Genomic DNA, 23345 nt, shown 5'->3' with positions numbered 1-23345 from the left:
TCTTTAGTTTTCTAGCATTGAAAGAGTGTATGGGGAAATGGGTATGGATTTCTTAAAAAAAACACCTGGGTTTTTCCTTAGACAGTAATGCAGTATACAATGCATGACTGTTGGAATAGCATCAGAATATTGTACATTGAATTTAACTTAACTAAACACTTGCATCACGTATCGGTAATTCAAAGAACTACAGTAGCCCCAAAACTCCACCAGTTACGGGGCTGCACATGCAATAAATTGCCAAGTAATTGTCTTAGTTTCCCATGGTCACAGGAACAGTAAGTCTTGCTACACCTATATTTATGGTATTTGCAGTAATAAAAAATGTAAGCAATTTTATTGAAGATGGCACTTTTCACAAGATTTTAAAATGCATAATAAGTTGCTTAAGCGTGGTAAAATGATGCGTACTGTATATTAACAACTTGATCAAATGTTCTCAAGCAGCAAAAGTATAAGCCATTTTCTTAAATTTGTGTGAATGTTTCCCACATTATTAGTATCCATATGTTGGGAAAAGATGGACAAAGTTTTTTGCGATCCACTTAACCGCACGTTAGAGCAAACTTTAAAAATGTTTGCAAAATCCACAAATATTTTGCTAGAACTCTAGGAGCCAAAAATACTAGAAGAAGGCCTACTGTAGATTGTTCAAAATGTACTATTTCACTTGATTAAAGTGGTGAAATAGCAGATCTACTGTATGACTTTTTCAAATGTTTCCATTTTATGTTGAAGCTAATTTTTAAGGCGAAAGTAAGTGAAATTAAGCTAAAATGCAATGCAAACTTAAAAAACACATACCTTTATTTATATATCACAAGGAATTCAGAAAATTACAATAACATTATACTGTATAATCACATTTAAGTAAATGGATTGTCTACCCATGATTGTGTGCTAGGTTTTGCATTTTTCTTTTCTTTTGTTTCTGAAAATATATTGACGTGGAAGAAGGGTTCATTTGTTCATGGCTAATATCCACTGTTTCCTTTTGTTACCAAATTATGTAATAGATTATTTTCAGACACAGGAAATTATTACTTTGACCACGTACTGTAAGTAATATAATGAGCAACAATCATTGAAACTAAGCATTGATAAATTGTTGTAATCACATATAAAAACGAGGTATTCTTTAAAGATAATTCTAAAATCTCCATTTGTGGCTGCAGAATACAATATAATATTTATGTTACCATTATTAATGTTTTATTATATTATTATATAATACATTGAAAATAATTGCTATTATATAATACACTGAAAATAATTGCAGTAGATTTAATGTGCAGTGTACCTGCAGTTATAACATGTGTACCATGTGGTTATAAAAGATATAACAAAGGTGTATTAAAAAACTCTTGAAAGTGAAAATATGAAAATAAGGCATAGATATTAGTTTAAAAAATCTACAATATTTGCAGAATATTGGTTTAAAACTTTGAAGTTATTTTGACAAATATTTGTGTCTGATTTTTCAATGATCCTACATTATACAGCTAGTGTCTGAACAAAAAGAACTCAAAGGCTACGATAATTAAAAAATGAGGTATTACCGACAAAAAAATATGTTATTCTTAAATAGTGCTATAAGTAACTATAGTACCACTAAAAATAATTTGGAGGTCCGTTAAAAAATAGACTTAATACTGTATTTGTCTCTGATCATGCAAAACATCGTGTTCTGATATTTATTGGAATGGTATTAATGACAGATATACCACTTTTTTTATCACCTACTCAAGGCTGGCGTTAGCCCTGCCATACCTATGTTTATTATGGATATATATATTGTGACAGAAACCAGGGGATGGTAATAAATTCCGTATATAGGGCTCCCAGGATACTAGACAGTTTCTATCCTGTTTGGCCTGGGAGTGCAGCCTTATAATACATACACTCCATCCCACAGTTTGGCAAGCGCTGGAACTGAGGGATGAGAGATCCAGACCAGAGTTTGTCTGCTGCCTGATTTCTGTCACCTGTCATGCTAATTAGGAATCAGGTATGAAAGACTGATTTCCTGTTTGCTCTGGTCTCCCCACAAGAGCCAGGAGGCTGGAAGGCTGCTGAACTACAGAGGGGAGAAGCCTCTTCCCCAAACAGGTTCAATCTTTCTGTTCATTTGTGTAAGACTGCAAAAGTACCGTGTTTTGATGTTGGAAGTGGAAAAGCCACTTCCAACCCTGAGTCAGGGATATCTAAGTTAAGTTATCGCTCAGGTGAGCAGCTTTTGTTTTGATCTGTTTTCTATTGTATGCACTGTGGCAGTCTCAGTGCCTGGGACTGAATAAACCAGGCATAGCCTGTTTAAAGGAACAGTACGTGACGCCTCATCATTTAACCTACCCTAAAAGACCGTGTTCTAAACAGTCCCGGACAAACGACGGAGCCCCGGAGTAAGCCGTTTGTCACATATGGTGGAGAATGCGGGCAGAGCACTAGGGGGTCTGCGGGTTGAAGAACTTTGAAAAAAAAAAAAAAATTAAAAAAAAAGTTTTTTTCATCCTCTGCAAACAAGATGGAAGACGTGGTGGGTGCGCTGGTACGCAATGTCGCTGCCCAGAAAGACGCGAATGAAACCCAGCAACAGCATTTAATAGCCCAGCAAGAAACTAATGCAAACCAGCAGCAGACGAATGCAGCCCAGCAACAGATGCTAATAGCCCAGCAAGAGATTAATGCCAACCAGCAACAGGCGAATGCCAACCAGCAACAGGCGAATGCAAACCAGCAACAGACGAATGAAGCCCTGCAAAACGCGAATGCAAACCAGCAAGAGACAAACCGCTTGCTGAGAGAGGAGCAACAGCGGTTCGCTCAGGGCTTACAGCAGGAACTCGAGATCCTGAGGGGGACTATCAGTAACCTTCCACTGGCAGCGGCAGCCCCAGTACCGAAAATGACCAGGGCAAGCCACTACCTTCAGAAGATGGGACCCTCGGATGATGTGGAAGCCTATCTTCTCACGTTTGAACGCACGGCACAGAGAGAGGGATGGCCAGAAGCTGAGTGGGCTGGTCTAATCGCACCCTTCCTAAGCGGCGAACCCCAGAAGGCTTACTTTGATCTAGAGCCAGCCGAAGCTAACGTCTATGCAAAATTGAAGTTCGAGATCCTCGCCCGCCTCGGCGTAACCACGGCTGTTCGCGCCCAAAGGTTTCACGCATGGTCCTTCACGATGGATAAAGCCACCCGAAGCCAGATGTATGACCTCATCCACCTCGCCCGGAAGTGGCTACAACCCGAGATCAACTCAGCCAGCCACATCGTGGAACGGTTGGTCATGGACCAGTTCTTGAGGAAACTTCCCTCTGCCTTACGCCGTTGGGTCAGTCGGAGTGACCCCCACAATGCGGATGAGCTTGTGGCCCTCGTAGAAAGGTACAATGCAGCAGAAGAGCACCCGCAACCCACAGTCGTGGAGCAACCCCACTACCCGAGGTTCCAGGACTCTTCCAGAGACGATAAAAGGGTACCGGGGTTAAGGGGCGCTGAAGAGCGGCGACCACCTTCACGCAGCACCAGCAACAGTGGTTCGCACACTAAGGGCAATAGCCAACATGGGGAGCCGGGAAAAGGCTCTAGGTGGGACACAGACTATGTACCTAAATGTGTAAATTGTCATGAGAGGGGCCACACAGAAAAAATCTGCCCACTAAATGATGAGCCCATGCAATGCAACAGCGTGGAACCTTATTCGCTGTTGTCCCAATGTATGGGCCCTAGCCCAGAGGACCCCTTGAATAACCATCTGTGGGCATTTGTAAAGGTTAATGGTAAGAGGGTTCGGGCACTTCTTGACTCTGGGAGCATGGTCACACTAGTGTCCGAATACCTCTTGCCCATTAAGAAGAAACAGGGAAACAGTTCACAAAGAGTGGCAATTTGTTGTATACATGGGGATAATAATGAATATTCCACTGTTGATGTTTTTTTTGAAACAGAGTTTGGTTCTTTAGATTTCAAGGTGGGTATTGTACCCAAACTGGCACATGATGTGTTAATAGGGACCGACTTTCCCCATTTTCTAAAAATGTGGTCCCCCGCTCAGAATAGCGCCCAGAGTTCAATAGCGGACCATAACGAAGTATTAGAAGAAACAAATCCTTTCCCTTTTTCAGAAATGGAGGTTGACGAGGGCCCAAATAAGAAGGGGGAAAAGGAGGAGTGCTGTAAAATTCCCTTCCCCATCACTACTTTGGTAGGTAATACCCCAAATCAAGATGTTGAGCAGACACTTACCACCCCAGAACCGGATAAGACCCTCGCTGACCTAGAGGTCAGTCCTGGGAGTTTTAAGAAGGCCCAGTGGGAGGACCCCACATTAGCGGTAGCAAGGGGAAATATACGGGACCAGAATAGTACTCCTGGCCAACCAGATAGGTCACTTGCTTACCCCTACTTCGAGGTAGAGAACGACCTAGTATATCGGGTTGATAAAAGGAAATCAGTTACAACTAAACAATTGTTGGTACCACGGACATTCCGTAACGTAGTATTACACCTCGCACATAGTCATCCATTGGGGGGACACCTAGGGGTGGAAAAGACAAAAGAAAAGGTTCTCCGAAGCTTCTATTGGCCTGGGGTTCTGGCAGAAATTACGAATTATTGTTCCTCATGCCCAGAATGTCAGATCACCGCCCCGTTCAAGGCGTACCGCAGCCCATTGGTACCCCTTCCCATAATAGAGGTACCATTTGACCGGATTGCTATGGATCTAGTAGGACCCCTAATAAAGTCTGCTAGGGGACATCAGCATATATTGGTAATATTAGATTATGCCACCCGATATCCGGAGGCAGTTCCCCTACGTAGCACCTCAGCTAAAAACATAGCAAAGGAGTTAGTAGTTCTGTTTTCCCGGGTCGGGATTCCTAAAGAGATTCTATCTGACCAGGGAACACCATTTATGTCCCAAGTAACGAAAGAGCTATGTAAACTCCTAAAAATCAAGCATCTCAGAACCTCAGTCTATCATCCACAAACAGATGGTTTAGTGGAAAGGTTCAATAAAACCTTAAAGAGCATGTTACGGCGGGCGGTTGATAAAGATGGGAAAAACTGGGATTGTTTGTTACCGTACCTGTTATTTGCCATTAGGGAAGTTCCCCAATCATCCACTGGCTTCTCCCCGTTTGAACTATTGTATGGCAGACACCCAAGGGGCTTACTGGATATAGCCAAAGAGACTTGGGAACACGAGGTTACCCCTTACAGAAGTGTAATAGAGCATGTTGCCCAGATGCAGGACCGCATTGCTGCAGTCCTACCCATAGTGAGGGAACACATGGAGAAAGCTCAAGAAGCACAGAGGAATACATATAATAAGGGTGCTAGGGTCAGAATTTTTTCTCCAGGTGATAGGGTACTAGTTCTGGTTCCCACCGTGGAGAGTAAATTCCTTGCTAAATGGCATGGGCCATATGAGGTCTTGGAAAGAGTGGGAGAAGTAAATTATAAGGTAAGACAGCCAGGTAGGAGGAAACCTGAGCAAATTTACCATATAAACCTACTCAAGCCCTGGAAAGATAGAGAAGTCTTGTTAACCCTAGTACCCCCAGGTCCGTCAGAGAATCAAGAAACTGACCCAGAGGTTAGCATAGCTGAAACCCTGTCTGTTCATCAGAAACGAGAGGTTCAGAATTTAGTGAAAAGAAACAAAGAAATCTTCTCTATACGGCCAGGTAGAACTAGCGTAATTGAACATGACCTAGTCTCTGAACCGGGGGTCCGAGTTAACCTTAAACCGTACCGAATCCCAGAGGCCAAAAGAAAGGCTATAAGTTTAGAGGTTAAAAAAATGCTAAAACTAGGTGTAATTGAGGAATCCCAAAGTGGGTGGAACAGCCCTATAGTCTTAGTCCCAAAGCCAGATGGTACAACAAGGTTTTGTAATGACTACCGGAAACTAAACGCGGTGTCAAAATTTGATACTTATCCTATGCCCAGGGTAGATGAACTTGTAGAGAGACTGGGCAAAGCCCGATATCTCACAACCCTAGACCTAACAAAAGGGTACTGGCAGGTTCCCCTCACAGAAAGGGCAAAAGAAAAGACAGCCTTCTCAACCCTAGACGGCCTCTTTCAGTATAAGGTGTTGCCTTTTGGCTTACATGGAGCTCCCGCCACATTCCAAAGAATGATGGATAAAATTTTAAAACCACATGCTCGGTATGCTGCCGCCTACCTGGATGATGTGGTAATCCATAGTGAAGATTGGCAATCCCACCTTCCAAAGGTCCAAGCTGTGCTTGACGCAGTCCGGTCTGCTGGACTAACTGCTAACCCCGCTAAATGCACTATTGGTCTGGAGGAGGCCAAGTATCTGGGATATTCTATTGGCAGAGGTTTACTCAAACCCCAAACACTCAAAGTGGAGGCGATACAAAATTGGCCAAGGCCAGTTACAAAAAAACAAGTAAGGACCTTTTTGGGGTTAATTGGGTACTATAGAAGGTTTATTCCCAATTTTGCAACTAAGGCAACCCCACTAACTGACCTCACAAAAGCAAGAGGACCGCTAATGGTAAAGTGGTCCCCCGAAACCGAACAGGCCTTTAGAAGCCTGAAAGAAGCTCTCTGTGCCCAACCAGTGTTGGTCACACCTGACTTCTCCAAAGAGTTCGTAGTCCAAACCGACGCATCTGAGGTAGGGCTGGGGGCGGTACTCTCCCAGGAGTCTCAAGGTGAGGAGCACCCCATCCTTTATTTAAGTAGGAAACTAAATCCCCAGGAGAAAAATTACTCCATAGTAGAGAAAGAGTGTCTCGCAATAAAGTGGGCTGTAGAGACGCTCAAATACTACCTGTTGGGGAGAAAATTCCGGTTGGTCACAGATCATGCACCCCTTACCTGGATGTGTCAAAACAGGGAAAAGAATGCTAGAGTGACCAGGTGGTTCCTAAGCCTACAACCCTTTAAATTTTCTGTGGAACACAGGTCAGGGCACAAACATGGCAATGCTGACGGGTTGTCAAGGATGCACTCCCTAATATCCATGGTCGCTCATCCCTCGAGGTCTGAGCTGGGGGGGAGGATATGTGACAGAAACCAGGGGATGGTAATAAATTCCGTATATAGGGCTCCCAGGATACTAGACAGTTTCTATCCTGTTTGGCCTGGGAGTGCAGCCTTATAATACATACACTCCATCCCACAGTTTGGCAAGCGCTGGAACTGAGGGATGAGAGATCCAGACCAGAGTTTGTCTGCTGCCTGATTTCTGTCACCTGTCATGCTAATTAGGAATCAGGTATGAAAGACTGATTTCCTGTTTGCTCTGGTCTCCCCACAAGAGCCAGGAGGCTGGAAGGCTGCTGAACTACAGAGGGGAGAAGCCTCTTCCCCAAACAGGTTCAATCTTTCTGTTCATTTGTGTAAGACTGCAAAAGTACCGTGTTTTGATGTTGGAAGTGGAAAAGCCACTTCCAACCCTGAGTCAGGGATATCTAAGTTAAGTTATCGCTCAGGTGAGCAGCTTTTGTTTTGATCTGTTTTCTGTTGTATGCACTGTGGCAGTCTCAGTGCCTGGGACTGAATAAACCAGGCATAGCCTGTTTAAAGGAACAGTACGTGACGCCTCATCATTTAACCTACCCTAAAAGACCGTGTTCTAAACAGTCCCGGACAAACGACGGAGCCCCGGAGTAAGCCGTTTGTCACAATATATATATATATATATATATATATATATATATATATATATATATATATATATATATATATATATATACAGCTCAACCACGTTAGAGCGCGATCCGCTACAACGCGAATCCGCTTATTGCAGTGTATGTGTGGCTCCCGTATAATTTTTTTTTTTTTTGGCAAACTTTAAAAACACATCATGGGTACTTTCAGTAAGATGGTTGGTAGAGAGTTCACCAATAGCTAAATACACACACACGCACACCCTCTCCTATAGATTAGATGCAATAGAGGGAAGAAATGGCAGGGCACAACCGGAAATATCTAAAAAAGTTAGGAGGAAAGTGCGTTATCCATAAAAATATTTAATGGTCAAGCATGGAAAAATGGCAAGGCATTACCCTACCTAGGTACCTAGGAGGCACACCAAGATTGCCTGGAACCTGGATCAACATGGTCGCTGTAGCAGACCTGTGAGTTTTTGCTTGCTTCATGGTTATTGTGTTCCTTAAGTTATTTGGGTATTCAAGTTGGGTGACAATTAGCACTTTGGTTCCTGGATTTGTTGAGTGCCGCTTATGCTGGTTTACCAACCGGGATACCACACCCAGTATCCTACCCTATTCAAGATATATACTCCAGGCATCACACAGGAATAATCATCATCATGCTACATCAATTGTTCTGTTTACAGCCTTTAGCACCACGCATGAATACATTTGCTCCTATAGATTACAAGCCCTAGGGTAATTCAACCTGGTGTCTTGATTAAAAGTACGGAAAGGTTTTATAGCCCCAGCCAAATGCTGTGAAATATCAGTGTGGACCCTAATAGACTATTTTTCCTGACTTTTTTTATAGCTGAGGATATGGAGGCATGGTTTTCAGGGTATTTATGATTAAAGGTTTGTGAGAGCCACCATTGATTTGATAGCAAATCTATATGCATTCTGTCTCTGTTCTTCAATAGCATTTCAATCACACACACACACACACACACACACACACACACACACACACACACACACACACACACACACACACACACACACACACACACACACACACTCCTGGAAAATGACATGCAAATGAACACAGAGTGCCACCTTTTGCTTCAAATCCATATGACATGGACCCCTATAAGCTTTATTAAATAAAATAAAAAAATTGTAATGGTCAACATTGATTATCAATGTTGCTATCTATGTTCCCATTGAGGGTCACTCATGAACTCCACTGGCAATCGGATTCCAGTCGCTTGCTTAAAATTAAACTTTGCATATTCAGCAAACCTAATAGTTACAAATGCCCGGTGGCATGTCCAAATGCGTATATCAACATTTGTTTACACAGCGCAACGTCAAAACTTGCAAAAATTAAGTATTAATTTGATTCACAGTGTCGTGGTTTCAGGTTGAATTACATTGGCTAAATCTGTATATAGAAATATAAATAACCATAGCCTAATAATATTTGAATAAATGACATAATTTCCTTGGTCTCTTCTAGATGAATTACCTACTGTTAATGCCAAAATCAGGTTAAATTTCCATGGAAAAATACTCACTACATCTACTAAGCCATTCTAAAGAGCAATTTGGTCAGTGATCATATTACAGCTTGTATTTTATTGCTGATGTTTGCATATTTAATACACAGCAATGTACTACTAAAAATATTGCTTATATAATTAAAAAGAAAATCACCAAATAATCACAAAGCATAGAATGTTTAAAAAAATGTCTGTTTTACATATCTAAGTAACCCTTGGTGAGTTTTCCACATTCAGTACAATTATTCAGTCTAGTATCTTTGTAATCAGCACACCTTGCCCACAGCTTTGGCACTGTCATTTAAGATTCAGCTTTGATAAATTTATTATAGAAAAGGTTTGATCTTTCTTTTGATAATATCCTTCAGTTAAGAGAAATAGAGACTTTTAAGTGATATTCTTTGCATATGGAAAGAGACGAATTTAATCTTATTCAATATATTTTTCTTTCTTTAAAAAAGGAAAGTGTAAATTATTTTAGTGGTAAGATTACCTAAATTACAGTATGTACAGAAATAGCAAGATCGGAAGGCCTAAACATCCATCCTTGAGGCTACTACCCCCTTTACCCAATCCTTCTATCCCCAAAAAACAAAAATAAACACAACAACCCTACTACCCACTTCCTCTACCCCCAACAACTCCCATCCTGAACACATACAGTACAGTAATGGGCAAAATGATTATTATCCAGATATGGATAATAGTGCATTTGCCCATTCTAAAAGCAAACATTAGCCAGCCAGTAAACATAAAGTAAATAAAACTTTCTACTTACCCCTTGTCGTGGCTCGCAAGCTTACAACGCTTTGGTCAATGGGTTAAACTAAATTACCCTTTTTCAAGAGAATATAGAGGATGTTTGAACTGGGGCGCTCCCTAAAATGGTGTGGTTGAAAAGTGCTACAACGCCTTAACTGTATTAAGAATAATAAAAATATGAATGTGAGGTTGTGTTCGTGGTGTAAAAGTAAAAATATATACTGGCCCTTTTGTTGAATTTGTGGTTGCTGCTTGACCTTGAAGAAGGGAACCCCGTGTCCTTCTTAACGTGGCAGTGGTAGTGTAAAGATGGTCAGCGCAAACCTCGTGGACCTCAGGATATTGATGGAACCGGATGAAGTCGAATGAATAAAAAGGAATAAAAAAGGAATAAAAGAGGAATAAAAACAGTATTAGTGCATCACATCCACATGTGTGGGGGATGGGGGGGGGAATGGGTGTGAAGGAGGGTACGCTGGAAGGGTTGATGGTGATTTTCCACTATCTAATCAAAGAATACATAAATATATGGATTCAGTGACTCACACGGGCTTGTGTGGTATTTCTCCCTCAACGCAGACTGAAGTGGGTTAATGCAGACTCATATGGTGGAGTCTCAATACACATAAAACTCACACGGCCTAATGTGAGTTCTTGCCCTCAGAGGGTGGTGTCCTGTATGGATGGTGTCTGGTCGTCTCAGCCAAATATCCCCCAATAGGTGTGGTGTGTGAGTGTCTCCTCTCCCCGTTTCCCAGAAGACCAAAAAGAATGTGTGCAAACCAGGGTTAACAATATAACAGGTCTTTATTAGGTAAACAGTGAAGACATGAGCATAAAACATGCATACATGTTGTGCAACATAAAAGATATAAAACAATTTATGACACAATGAACTACACAAATTTGAATAGACAAAAACAAAAAGAACACTCACACTCTACTGCAACTTCTGTTGCCCAGCATCAGCCGCTTGGTACAATCCTATATGATCTCCTCCTCCGTTGGTGCTCTCACTGGCGCGTCCGGCTGTGGAACCAGAAGAGGGGATCTGCACCGGATGTCCTGCGGTCGGCTGGGTCCCTCTCTCAATGAGCTCCGGCAGGGAACAACGCGTTTCGCAATAAGCTTCGTCAGGTTCCTCATTCTAAAAGCAAACATTAGCCAGCCAGTAAACATAAAGTAAATAAAACTTTCTACTTACCCCTTGTCGTGGCTCGCAAGCTTACAACGCTTTGGTCAAAGGGTTAAACTAAATTACCCTTTTTCAAGAGAATATATAAGTATTTTACTGTGTTTGTTTGATGTAGCATTGGGCTTCTCTGTCGTCTGTTGTATACATATGCCACGCTCAATAGCACTCCTTTTTGACACACATATATATACAGCTCAACCCCGTTATAGCGCGATCTGCTATAACGCAAATCCGCTTATAATCAGGTTTGAGGGTGGACCCCGAATTTAAAAAAATAAAAATAAATTTAAGTTGTTTTTATTTGCACACAGACTGCACACACTCACTGCACACTGCATACATTCACAGCACACTGCACATACTCACAGCACACTGCACACTCACAGCACACTGCATATACTCACAGCACACTGCATACACTCATAGCACACTGCTCACACTCACAGCACACTGCGCACACTCCCAGCACACTGTGCACACTCACAGCACACTGCACACACTCACAGCACACGGCACACACTCACAGCACACTGCACACACCCACAGCACACTGCACACACACACACACACACTCACAGCACACTGCGCACACACACACACACACACACACACACACACACACACACACACACACACACACACACACACACACACACACACACACACACACACACACACACACACACTGACACACACACACACACACTGCATACACTCACAACACACTCACAGCACACTGCACACACTCACAGCACACTGCACACACTCAGCATACACTCACAGCACACTGCATACACTCACAGCACACTGCATACACTCACAGCACACTGCACACACTGACACACTGACACACAAACACACACAGTCTCACACAGTCAAATAACACACACACACACACACACACACACACACACACACACACACACACACACACACACACACACACACACACACACACACACACTGTCTCTTTAAGACAGAAGCAGAAGCAGGAAGCAGAGACAGGGAGAAGAGCTGCCAGATGCCGGGTAAGTGCTGTGTGCTGTTGCCGCTGCCCCACCGGGTCTGGGAATGCTGAGAGAGTTTTTTTTTAAAAAAACATTTTTTTCGGCGGCCATTTTTTTCCGCGACCCTGTTTATAACGCGGTGGTCACGGGTGGCCCCCGAGGACTGTGCTATAATGGGGTTAAGCTGTATATATATATATATATATATATTGGGGGCTCAGGGGTTCCCAAAAAGAGCTTGCTGGGGTTTTGTGTTTTGTTAACCTATTCTCAGCTGTTTCAGCTGTTGGATGTTAGTGGCTCCTCCGTCGCAGGTTTTAAGTCCGCCCCTCCCCACTTCCCAAGTTAGTAGGTCCTTTCATTCTACTGGATCCAATGTGGTCTTTCTCCCTCCTAATAGAGTTAAATGAGATTTTTAATCCTAATAGAGGTATATTAGTATTTTATCTGTTAGTTTTAGGACTTGCGAACAGGTGTCTGCCTTGTCGTGGCTAGCAAGCTTACAACGCTTTTGGACAAAGGGTTAAACTAAATTACCCTTTTTCAAGAGAATATATAAGTATTTTACTGTGTATTTTTGTTGGATGTAGCATGGCTTCTCTGTCGTCTGTTACTTACCCCTGCTTTCATGAAGTGCATTCTCATCAGTATACTCCAGGTCCATGTCCTCCGTTGCCAGCAAGAGTCCATGAAAAAATACAAGCTAGTGGCCCCTAATTCCTTAATCACCTTAGCGATTAATAACTGCTTTAGTTATTAAGGGGTTAACCCACACTATCACGCTACCCACATGGGGGGCCTAACCACCCACCCAAGGGCCACTATACCCACCCTCTTCCCATTGATTGGCACAGTGGTACATCATACCCATATAATATGGGCATGATAAGCCACTATAGCAGTCAATGTAATAAAACCTAATAAAACCTAATAAAACAATCAAGCACAACAATACACAACAATTAAAGAAATAAACAAGCTCCTAAACACCACAACAAAAATAGAACTAAAAAACCTCAACTACACATCAATAAAATTATTCTAACATCAAAACCACTAAAGAATAAAAATTATATTATACCAAAATAATAGAATACAATTAAATAAACACCTAACCAACAAAACAAATCAAGAAAGAAAACTGCTATCCAATCCACAAATGTACTAAAAACAAGCCATCCAAATGCCAAACAATTTAATCAAAACAATAAACAGAAATAGAAAATATACCAATCAATACAAAACAAGCATTTGCCAAAAAATGCATTGCCTTTCACTGTATTTATCTGTACCCTAAAGGGGCACAGATTAATACATTAACAGCCAATGGGCAATGAAAAACATAAAAATAAATTAATTCAATCAAAAAATCTGAAAATAGATATTTACAGACATTCAATATTTATCTTAAATTTAGAAGACTTCGCTCTCAGAATCCGGCATATCAGGAAGCTCTCGACCCGCGATGTCAACACCTGCAATCTGTCTCCTTTCTCCTTGAAGAACAGCATCAGGTACAAAAATCTTCTTTCTTCCATCTTCTTTCTCCTATCTTCATCTGTCATTATTGTCTTCTTTTCTTTAATCTTCTATCTTCTTTCTTTCAACCCAAAACCCCATGGTAAGTCCAAAAAGGATGTTGCAACGTCGGGATTTTCTGCTAAAATGAGACATATAGGCCTTATATAGAACCTGTGATGTCAAATTTTAGGGTCAGATGGTACAGCTCTAATCCGATTGGATGCTGTATCATGTGCCCGTCTCTTTTTTTTCTTAAGGATGTGACGTCATCTCCTAGGGAGGTACGTCACATCCTTAAAACCACATGGCTCATATCACATGGTATTAAAGACAATCCCATTGGTTCCTGTACCATGTGATATGTTCCATGAGTAAAAAAATGTGACATCACTTTAAGGGATAATGTCACAACATTTTGACCGCTAAGGTAATGAATGGGTTAACACCACCCACAATCCCCCCTCCCCCCGCAAGGCCTAAACACCCTCCAAGAGCCAAATACCAAATTGTATATATGTAGATATATCTTTATATATATAAATCCATCCAGGTACATAACCCTTCACAGCAGTATAACATAACAGGAATAAGCGCTTCAGACATTACAGTAACAATATGAAAGGGAGTCAGTGCTCAAGCAGCTTACAATATATGTGGTAATTAGGGAGAAGTTACGGACACAGTAGGAAGGTTGTATGGTATGTGTGTCTGCAAGAGGTCTTGGTCAGTGCATCCAAGATGAATAGTATCAAACAGCGGAGCTACCCATATCCTTTGTTAAAGAGGTGTGCATTTTTTTATAGGTTTTAAGGGTGGAGAGAGGGTGCCAGTCAGTGGAAGGCAGTGAGTGGAAGGGTTTAAAAGAGGTGTGGGGAAGTGAGTGAGAAAGGTTTTAGGTTAGAGACGGCTTTAGATACAAAAGGGGTAGACATAAGACATCCTTGAGCAGAATGCAAGAGTCAGGCAGGTGTATAGCAAGCAACTAGGGCTGAGATGTAAGGAGGGGCAGAAGACTATTTCGACTTAAAAGTGAGGAGGACAATTTTGTAAGTAATACAGAGTTTAATTGAAAGCAAGGGATTTCTGCAGAATAGAATGGGAGACAGATTTAGGAGAGAATAATGTGATTCTAGCAGCAGCATTTAGGATAGATTGTAGAGGAGATAGGTGAGAGGCAGGAAGGCGGGGTAGTAGAAGTTTGCAGTAGTCAAGGCGGAAGAAAATGAGGGTCTGCTATTTGAGTTTTAATAGCTGAACAGAGGAAAGAGCGTATCTTTGCAATGTTATGGAGGTAAAAACTACATGACCTCATGTACTAGCTACATTGTGAATGTGAGAGGCTTAGTGTGACCCCCTAGGCAGCGTGCTCGTTATACTGGGTGTATGATAGTGCGGCCAACATTAATATAGAAGAGGGAGTTAGGGTCAAGCTTGGAAAGAATTATGAGGAGCTCAGTCTTAGACATGTGCAGTAAAATGTGAGTCAGCTGAAGGCCATTCAGGTTGATATAGCAGAAAGATGTTCAGAAACTTTGGTCTGTACAGCGGTTGTAAGGTCAGCGGTTGTAAGGTCAGCGGTTGTAAGGTCAGCGGTTGAAAGGTACATTTTTGTGTCATCAGCATAGAGGTGATATTTGAAACCTAGAGATGTGATAAGGTCACCTAGAGAGAGTGTGTACAGAGAAAAGAGGTCACAGGACAAAGCCCTGGGGTAACCCAGCAGAGTGATTGAAAGTGGAGGAGGAGGTGTTCACAAATGGGACACTGAACATACTGTACGATGGGAGAGGTAAGATGAAATTCAGGATATAGTTCTGTTATTGATACCAAGAGAATGGAGGACATGAACAAGAAGAGAATTGTCCACAGTATTAAAGGTTGCACAAAGGTTGAGTAATATGAGCAAAATGTAATGACCTTTGTCTTTTAGAGCATGGAGGTCATTAGGTATTTTGGTGAGGACTGTGTAAATGTGCATCCCTGTGGGAATGTTTGGAGATGATGGACTACATATTGATGGTAATTTCCCCTACCTGAGTAAGTATGAAAACAGTACTTACCCTAATCATTGTATTTTGTGTTTATTTAAAGTTGATATATACAATATACTGTACAAAATCTCTATTACAGTATGTTTTACAGAAGGACACCTGCTGAGCTAACACGCTCCTCCTGCTGAAGCTGAGTGATGAGGAGGAGTCTGGAAGGCCTCCTTGTCACAAGCTGGATTTGGACTGTGACCTCCCACATTGGCTGGGGGAGAGGGACGGCAACAAAGAGAGGTTGGAGCATATTGTAATCAGAAAAAAAAGAAGAAAGAAAAGCAGTGCACTGCCAGGGAACCAGGTGGTAAAAATGCAAAATTCTTTATTCAAAAATAAACATCACCACATGGGGTAGTGCAGCCTCCTACGCATTTTGGACACAGTCCTTTAACAAGAATACTCCTTGTTAAAGGACTTTGTGTCCGAAACGCGTAGGAGACTGCACAACCTGCTGGGGTGATGTTTATTTTTGAATAAAGAATTTTGCATTTTTACCACCTGGTTCCCTGGCAGTGCGCTGCTTTTCTTTTTTCTGGTTACTGGATCTCTATGTTTGCGGCTGGACACACCATCACAGACTCGTGGAAACTCAGGAGTGGGTAAGATTTATTTCATTATTTCATCAAGAGTGTATTATACTTCAGTACAGAGGTAGCTTTTCACCAATGAGATTTACTACAGGCTGATTTTAATCACCCTGTCCATTATCTTCAGGATATTTTATGCTGTTAAATGACTGGCTTATCACTCGTATACCCACTCCATAATAGAGTCCAACTCCAGAGTCTGAACTTTAAGGATTATTGAAATAAGATTGTTTATATGTCCTATTTATTGGAGTACCCTACTTTCTATATGTATATGAAGCATGTTGTACACTGATCCCATGGGTACCATTATCTGTGTGTTTTACTAAGTGCAGTTTGCAGTTTTGCCATTGTATGAAGTGTAGAGGATTGACTGTGTTAGTGGCTCATGAAATGTATGTACAAAAATGATGGTGTGCATTAAATTACTTTTATTTTATTTTAAATCGTCAGTCAGAATTTCTTATCTTACTCCTACAGCAAGAGTAGAAGGAGGTGGAGGAGGCACCATCTGCCTTTCACATGAAGTCTGACAATAATACCTTCTCATTTGGACCTGAAGAAGAGGTCCTTGCAAACAAGAGGGCCCTGTAGTTTAGAGGAATGGAGTTAAGGCCAGGAGGTAAGTTTTTAAAAATATTTTGTTTAAATATGAAATATATATTTTTTTTGTAAAAAAAATAATGCTGAAGTTCTTACTTATAACAAGTAGTAAAAATAATATTTATTAATCCATTGAAACCAGTGCAAGCATCGTATACAACTACACACAGAAACTGAAACCAAAACGAAGAAACATTGCCAAAGCAGCTACAGCAGCACCTGTTCCCTTTGTAACCATCGAACAAAAGGGTGTCAGGCGTGGGCTTTCATGCTGGCTACCTCTGGCTGTTAAATATAGGTTTCGTGTCAATGCCATTGTCCAGTTCAGTTATGTTGAAGTTGTGCATTAAAATGACGTTTCCATATAGTTTAGAGCGATTCCGGAGGAGTGCAGTGCACATTTTTGAAGGTCCCATTTTATGGACGGTCCTTCAGACATTTTAAGCACCATGTAATGTCAACCCTGAACGGGGTCAAACTGGAACCGTTTTTTTCATTTGGGAGCATGAGGCCGCTACCGGTTCAACTTGTCCATGTGGGCGATTGTGTGTTTCAAATAACTGTCACATTTTCAATGTATTAGGTGTATTTTTTGGTGATGGTGCTGTTGACTGAGGTAGCTATAACATAAAAAAGAATAGGAATAGACAGATAGTGTCCAATACAAAGTGCAATAGTACTGAATACTGTATATAGCAGGGTCCCCTCTGGTGCCCCGTGTTCCCTTACAGCGGAGGCAGGAACAGGTGCAGACGGTACTGTGGGGGAGTATGGATCGGTGACCGGCTCGCCGGAAGCTCCAGTGGCTCCCTTTGCAGGGTGCCGCCAACTTGAACTTGGGGGTCCAATATGAGCTTGTAGGTATTCTGTATGTAGAAAAAAATGACATCAGAAACTTGCTTTAGACAGTATTAGAAGTAGTCACCAAAAACACCTCCCCTCCAGCTAACCGTGTCCAACCCTACCCCCCCCCCAACCCTTTGTATTGTACTTCAGAGCACATAGCAATGGCTGTTGCTTGTTTAAAAAAAAAGTAGTGTCATTATAATATCATGAGATATTATGTATTTTAATCAATCTTGTGCTTCAGGGGTTAATAAAGCAACAGTGTGAGTTTAAAAATATAATTTATATTGGATATATGATATTTCAAGACTTTTCATTGGTCTGTGCTAGTCTTCAAAGAGAACTTAATTAGGTGGGGGAGCTATCATTGATGGTCCATTAGAAGTGACAAACAGTATGTGTTGTTCAGAAGGCTATAAACAATAACCAGAGACTATTCTGTCAGCATCAAAGAAAACTAAACGTTTGTGAATGAGTACTCGTGCATCCCAGATCGAGGTGACCTACATGTCATGACTTAGTTGGGGACTTTACTAAAATTTAGAATATTATGTGAAGTTATCAACTGTAAATACTGTACTAAGAGTTACATATCTGTAATCGTGTCAAAGAGTTGCATGCAATGAAACTACACACGACATGAGTAAGAGGTGCCAAGGACAGATATACATGTGTCACTCAAATTTAGGAGCAAGATGGTTGTGATTAGTCTCATTGCGCCCATCATCATCGCCTGTATCTATTGATGTGACTCACGTATATCTAAGTATTCGAGAAGGGAAGTTATGAGTGTGTTTATATATTGAAGAAAAAACATTGTTTGTTATTTTTTTTATTTTTTTTTACTGTCGTTAATCCATCAACCTAGCAGCTGAACTATGACATGAGTGGGCCTGTGTTGTTTTAGAGGGGGGGAAATAGTACATAAAGCTTGGCAAAGGATTATGAAACTCAGATTTCAACAGGGGTGTGTTTTGGACCAAACACGAGAACTCATTTCTACGCCAGTGAGCTCTCTGAGGAAAATCCTGACATATGATAACGTAATGTATAGGGATTTCTGTTTTATCCTGTTATTTTAAGAAACTGTTTTGCATTCACTGTAATTGTATATTCCTGTAATCATTTTTCTGTAATATAAGCACTGTATTTGTATACATATTAAACATTTAATAAGTGATGCTTTGGGACTCTGAATGAACTGTGGCATGCTCAGGAGAAAGTATTTACATTTTCAGACACATTTTGCGACAACAGATTTTTTTGTTGTGCATAGTTTTTCTATTATAAACAGGAACCTGAGACCCTGACAGATATATTAATTTACATATTTTTGCATAATTCTTGGGTGGTGGAAGAGTACATATATGTTTTCAATTGAGTATGGTAAGTGGTTAATATTAATTCATTAAAAGTACTTTGCAGAGAAGAAAGATGAGTTGGCTAGAGTAGCAGTGTGTATTAACTCTGCTTACATATCTAAGTCAAATGAAAGAAGGTATATGGGGATGGATTGAGGGGAGATATTGTTCATTTGAGGGACCTTTGCGAAGGTGAAAAGTGGGCCAGCTTGCGACCATTGTCCTGTATGCAGGTGAAGTGCTCACAGGTGTGCTGTACGTGAAAGGTAGTTTGCAATTAAGCAAATAAAAGCTGGCCTTTCCAAATTACTGCTTGGTTGGTCAAGTTTCACACATCTTGCATTACTCATGAACAGTAGCTTTAAATAACTGCATTTTCACAAACCCAAAATGTATGTTCTGTTCTTAAACTACAAAACTCTATACTTTTTAGAATGTAAAAATACTGACAAACACAGTCCCTGTAAGCTCATAACCCAAACCCACTGCATCATATATATTTGTGTCAAAAGGAGTATTACTGAGCTTGTGACCTCAAGTTATACTACAAAAGACAAAAAGCCTCAGTGCCACATCCATTATGACAAATGATATTATTAAATAATTATCCGTTAATATCCTCATAAGCAAGGATCATTTAATTCAATTCTTTGTCCGAAGTATTTTAAGCCTACATCCTCATCACGTTATGTTAGTTATGTAGGTCCTAACACTACCGTACCTGCAAAAAGCTCTCATAACATCTCTAATGGAGGGAGAACTGTTTTAATTGACTGGCTTTGCACATTTTATTGCCTATTGCGTGCTTCCTCAATGCAAGTTCGGCTATATTCCCTATATATATATTTTTATATATATATTCCCTATATATATATTTGTTTTGCTCTCAAGAATTGTCCTACAGGTGTGCCCAGTATCAGTGGTCTGGGATGATGCCTATAGGCCCAATGAAGATTGTTTGTTGCTGTTTTTTTTTTACTGTCCATTGTTTGTAAAGCTCCGTTTTTATCTTTCCTGATCTCTAAGTCCACAAAGGTGATTTTATCCAGGCTATAAAACAACTTGTAAGTTTTAGATTGTGATAATTGTTATTTAAGATGTTCACAAACTCATGAAAAGCTTCCTCTGTACCGTTCCACAGTATGAGCACATCATCTATATAGTGTTACCACAGTTCCACAAACTGTGTATATTGTTGCATCTCTTGTGCAAAGATCTTTGTTTCTTCCCACCATCCTAGATTGGTGTTTGCATACTGGATGTGGGCATGCTTATTGTACCCATGGCTGTGCCTTGTAGTTGGTGATAGTATTTCTCATTAAATAGGGAATAACTATGGGAGACTTCAAAGTTTTATAGTTCACCAATAAATGTATTATGATCTGTGTAATATTCTCCTTGGGCTCTTAGAAAATAGGCTTCAGACGTCATCCCTACTTTATGTTAATTACTAGTCATGTATATAATGATTCAACGTTCAAAGGCTCTAGAAAAGTATCCGGTAGACGTACTATCCCATCTATTTTCCTTTACACATCTGTGGTGTCTTTGGTGGCCTGTCACATACTGTAGGCTCTTATACAACTTCCAGGTAAGTGCTGAATTTTTCACTTAGGGAGCCAATACCAGAGACACTATAGGTCGACCTGGCGGTGTCTTGGCATTCTTACGTATTTTACTGTATAGTAGGTACAGTATACTATAGAATGTAGCTATTTTAGGATTCTTGACTATCATGTAGTTGTATTCTTTCTCTGAGATATTTTTCTTATTTAGTACAGTTTTCAAAATAACTTGAGTGTAAAAACCTCATAACACTTGGGGTCATTCAGGACTCTAAGATTCTCCTGTAAGTATTTCTCTTCCTCCAAGAGTACTGTATTGCCCCCTCTGTGTACCACACTCCATTACCATATTGTATTGTTTCTGTTTTTCTTTATGTACTGTGGAACTCATAGATAAATATCTTTGTTCTTTTTCTTTCTTACATTCATTTTCATTTTTGTGAGCTCCTGCAGTCTTTATCGTAGTGTTATTGTTTGATTTTGCTTACCTGCTGCTGTGTTTTTATGCATATTATGAGTTAAACCAGATTCCACTTTGTTTTACTTCATATGGTCTCTTGTTGAGTGTTTGTCATATGATAGCTGGTCACTTTTTTGTGTCTTATAGAGTGCACATGCACAGCAGTGTACAGCCAAATCAGGGCAGCCTTTAATTATTACAGATATTCTTGATTATCTTACAGGTGAAACTGTACAAGAGAAAGCCTTTTGATGAAAGAAAATTGTATTATTTTTCCCAAGTTTTTCTAATTTCTGTTATTGTATAAAGCAATATATATTTTCATAAATCTTACACCGATCTGCAGTAAAATACATGTTTCTCCAATTTACTTTAATATGTCATCATTTATAAAGACTAACTACTGTAAGTCCGTTATCTAAAGTTTCTGAGCATCGAAAGTGTGTATGAAAAAAGGGGTGGGTTATATTATACAGAACAGTACACAATGTGCATTACGGTAGCAATAATCTCAGAATACTATACAGGTATATTGAATTTAGGTTACACTAGCACCGCCTATCCCTACTGCTCACTCGTAGAAACAGGGCTACAACCTCGTCACACTAGGGTTTCAACATTCTTCAAAAAAGCCAGTCAATACATAAAATGCCCCAGGTATACCGTATCAGTGCAAATTATGTTTGCTGACCTAATATAATAAGACATTATTTTCCCTGAATTTAACACAAATCCGCTGAGCTCGTTATACATTTGCACTGCCTTGTGATATCTTTAAATAACCTAATGTTAACTTAATGTCTTACCTAAAAGGTGTTATTAACTCCCTCCAGACCCTCTCTCTCTCTTTCCCTACTTCTCTCCCTCCTATGGTATATAAGGGGTTAATCACCCCCACCCCTTGAACACCCATTCCGTTGGGAATTAAACTTTTTCACTGGGGCATCTTGAAACATACAGTAGGCAAAGGGAATTTGGGCAAGTTCACACATCACTACATTTTACCGTACTGTACTTAGTCCCCATGGTGCAGTTTTTTTACACATGTATGTATGTCTTTATATAGCGCCATTAATGTACATAGCGCTTCAAAGAAGTAATACACGTGACAATCATATAGATAACAAATAATATAAAAAACACATAAAGGGGAGAAGTGCTTCAGACATAAAAGTAACATTTAGGAAAAGGAGTCTCTGCTCCAAAGAGCTTACATTCTAATTGGTTGGTAGGAAGGACGTACATAGACAGTAGGGGGGCATTCATGTAAGTGTGTCTGCAAGGGGCCAAGATTTATGTGTTACGTGTAAAATTATCACTCATAGAGCTATTCATATGCTTCAATAAGCAGGTGTGTATTGAGTTGGGTCTTAAAGGTGGATAGAGAGGGTGATTTTCGGATATTGAGAGGAATGGGATTCCAGAGGTGTGGGGCAGTGAGAAAGGTTTAAGGTGGGAGAGGGCTTAAGATACAAAAGGGGTAGAGAGAAGACATCCTTGAGCAGAACGCAAGAGTGGGATGGTGTAGCGAGAAATTAAGGCTGAGATGTAAGGAGGAGCAGAGGAGTGTAAAGCTTTCAATGTGAGGAGGAGAATTTAATGTTTGATATAGAATTTGATAGGAAGCAAGGAGAGGGATTTCAGCAGGGGAGACACTGAGACAGATTTAGGAAATAGTAGAGTGATTCTGGCAGCAGCATTTAGGATATATTGTAGTTGATACAGGTGAGAGGCAGGAAGGCTGGACAGCAGGAGGTTACAGTAGTCGAGACTGGAGAGAATGAGGGTCTGTGTCAGAGTTTTTGCAGTCGAGCAACAGAGGAAAGGGCGTATCTTTGTAATACTGCAGAGGAAAAAACTACAGGTTTTCTCTACCTTTTCAATGTGAAAGAGGAGTCGAGTTTGACACCTAGGCAACGTGCTTGGGCTAGTGGGTGAATCATAGTACTTCCAAAAGTAATGTGGAAGGTGGTAGTAAGGCCAGGTTTGGGTGGAAGTATGAGGAACTCTGTTTTTGCATTGTTACATTTAAGTCGACGGAATGCCATCTAGGATTATATAGCAGAGAGACATTCAGAAAACGTAGTTTGTACAGCAGTTGTAAGTTCAGGGGTTGAAAAGTGCATTTGTGTGTCATAAGTATAGAGGTGATTTTTGATCCCAAGAGATGTGATTAGGTCACCTAGAG

Source organism: Ascaphus truei, chromosome 1 (genome assembly GCF_040206685.1).
Source record: "Ascaphus truei isolate aAscTru1 chromosome 1, aAscTru1.hap1, whole genome shotgun sequence".
Taxonomy (NCBI): Eukaryota; Metazoa; Chordata; class Amphibia; order Anura; family Ascaphidae; genus Ascaphus; species Ascaphus truei.
Note: the sequence above shows the minus strand (reverse complement) of the source record.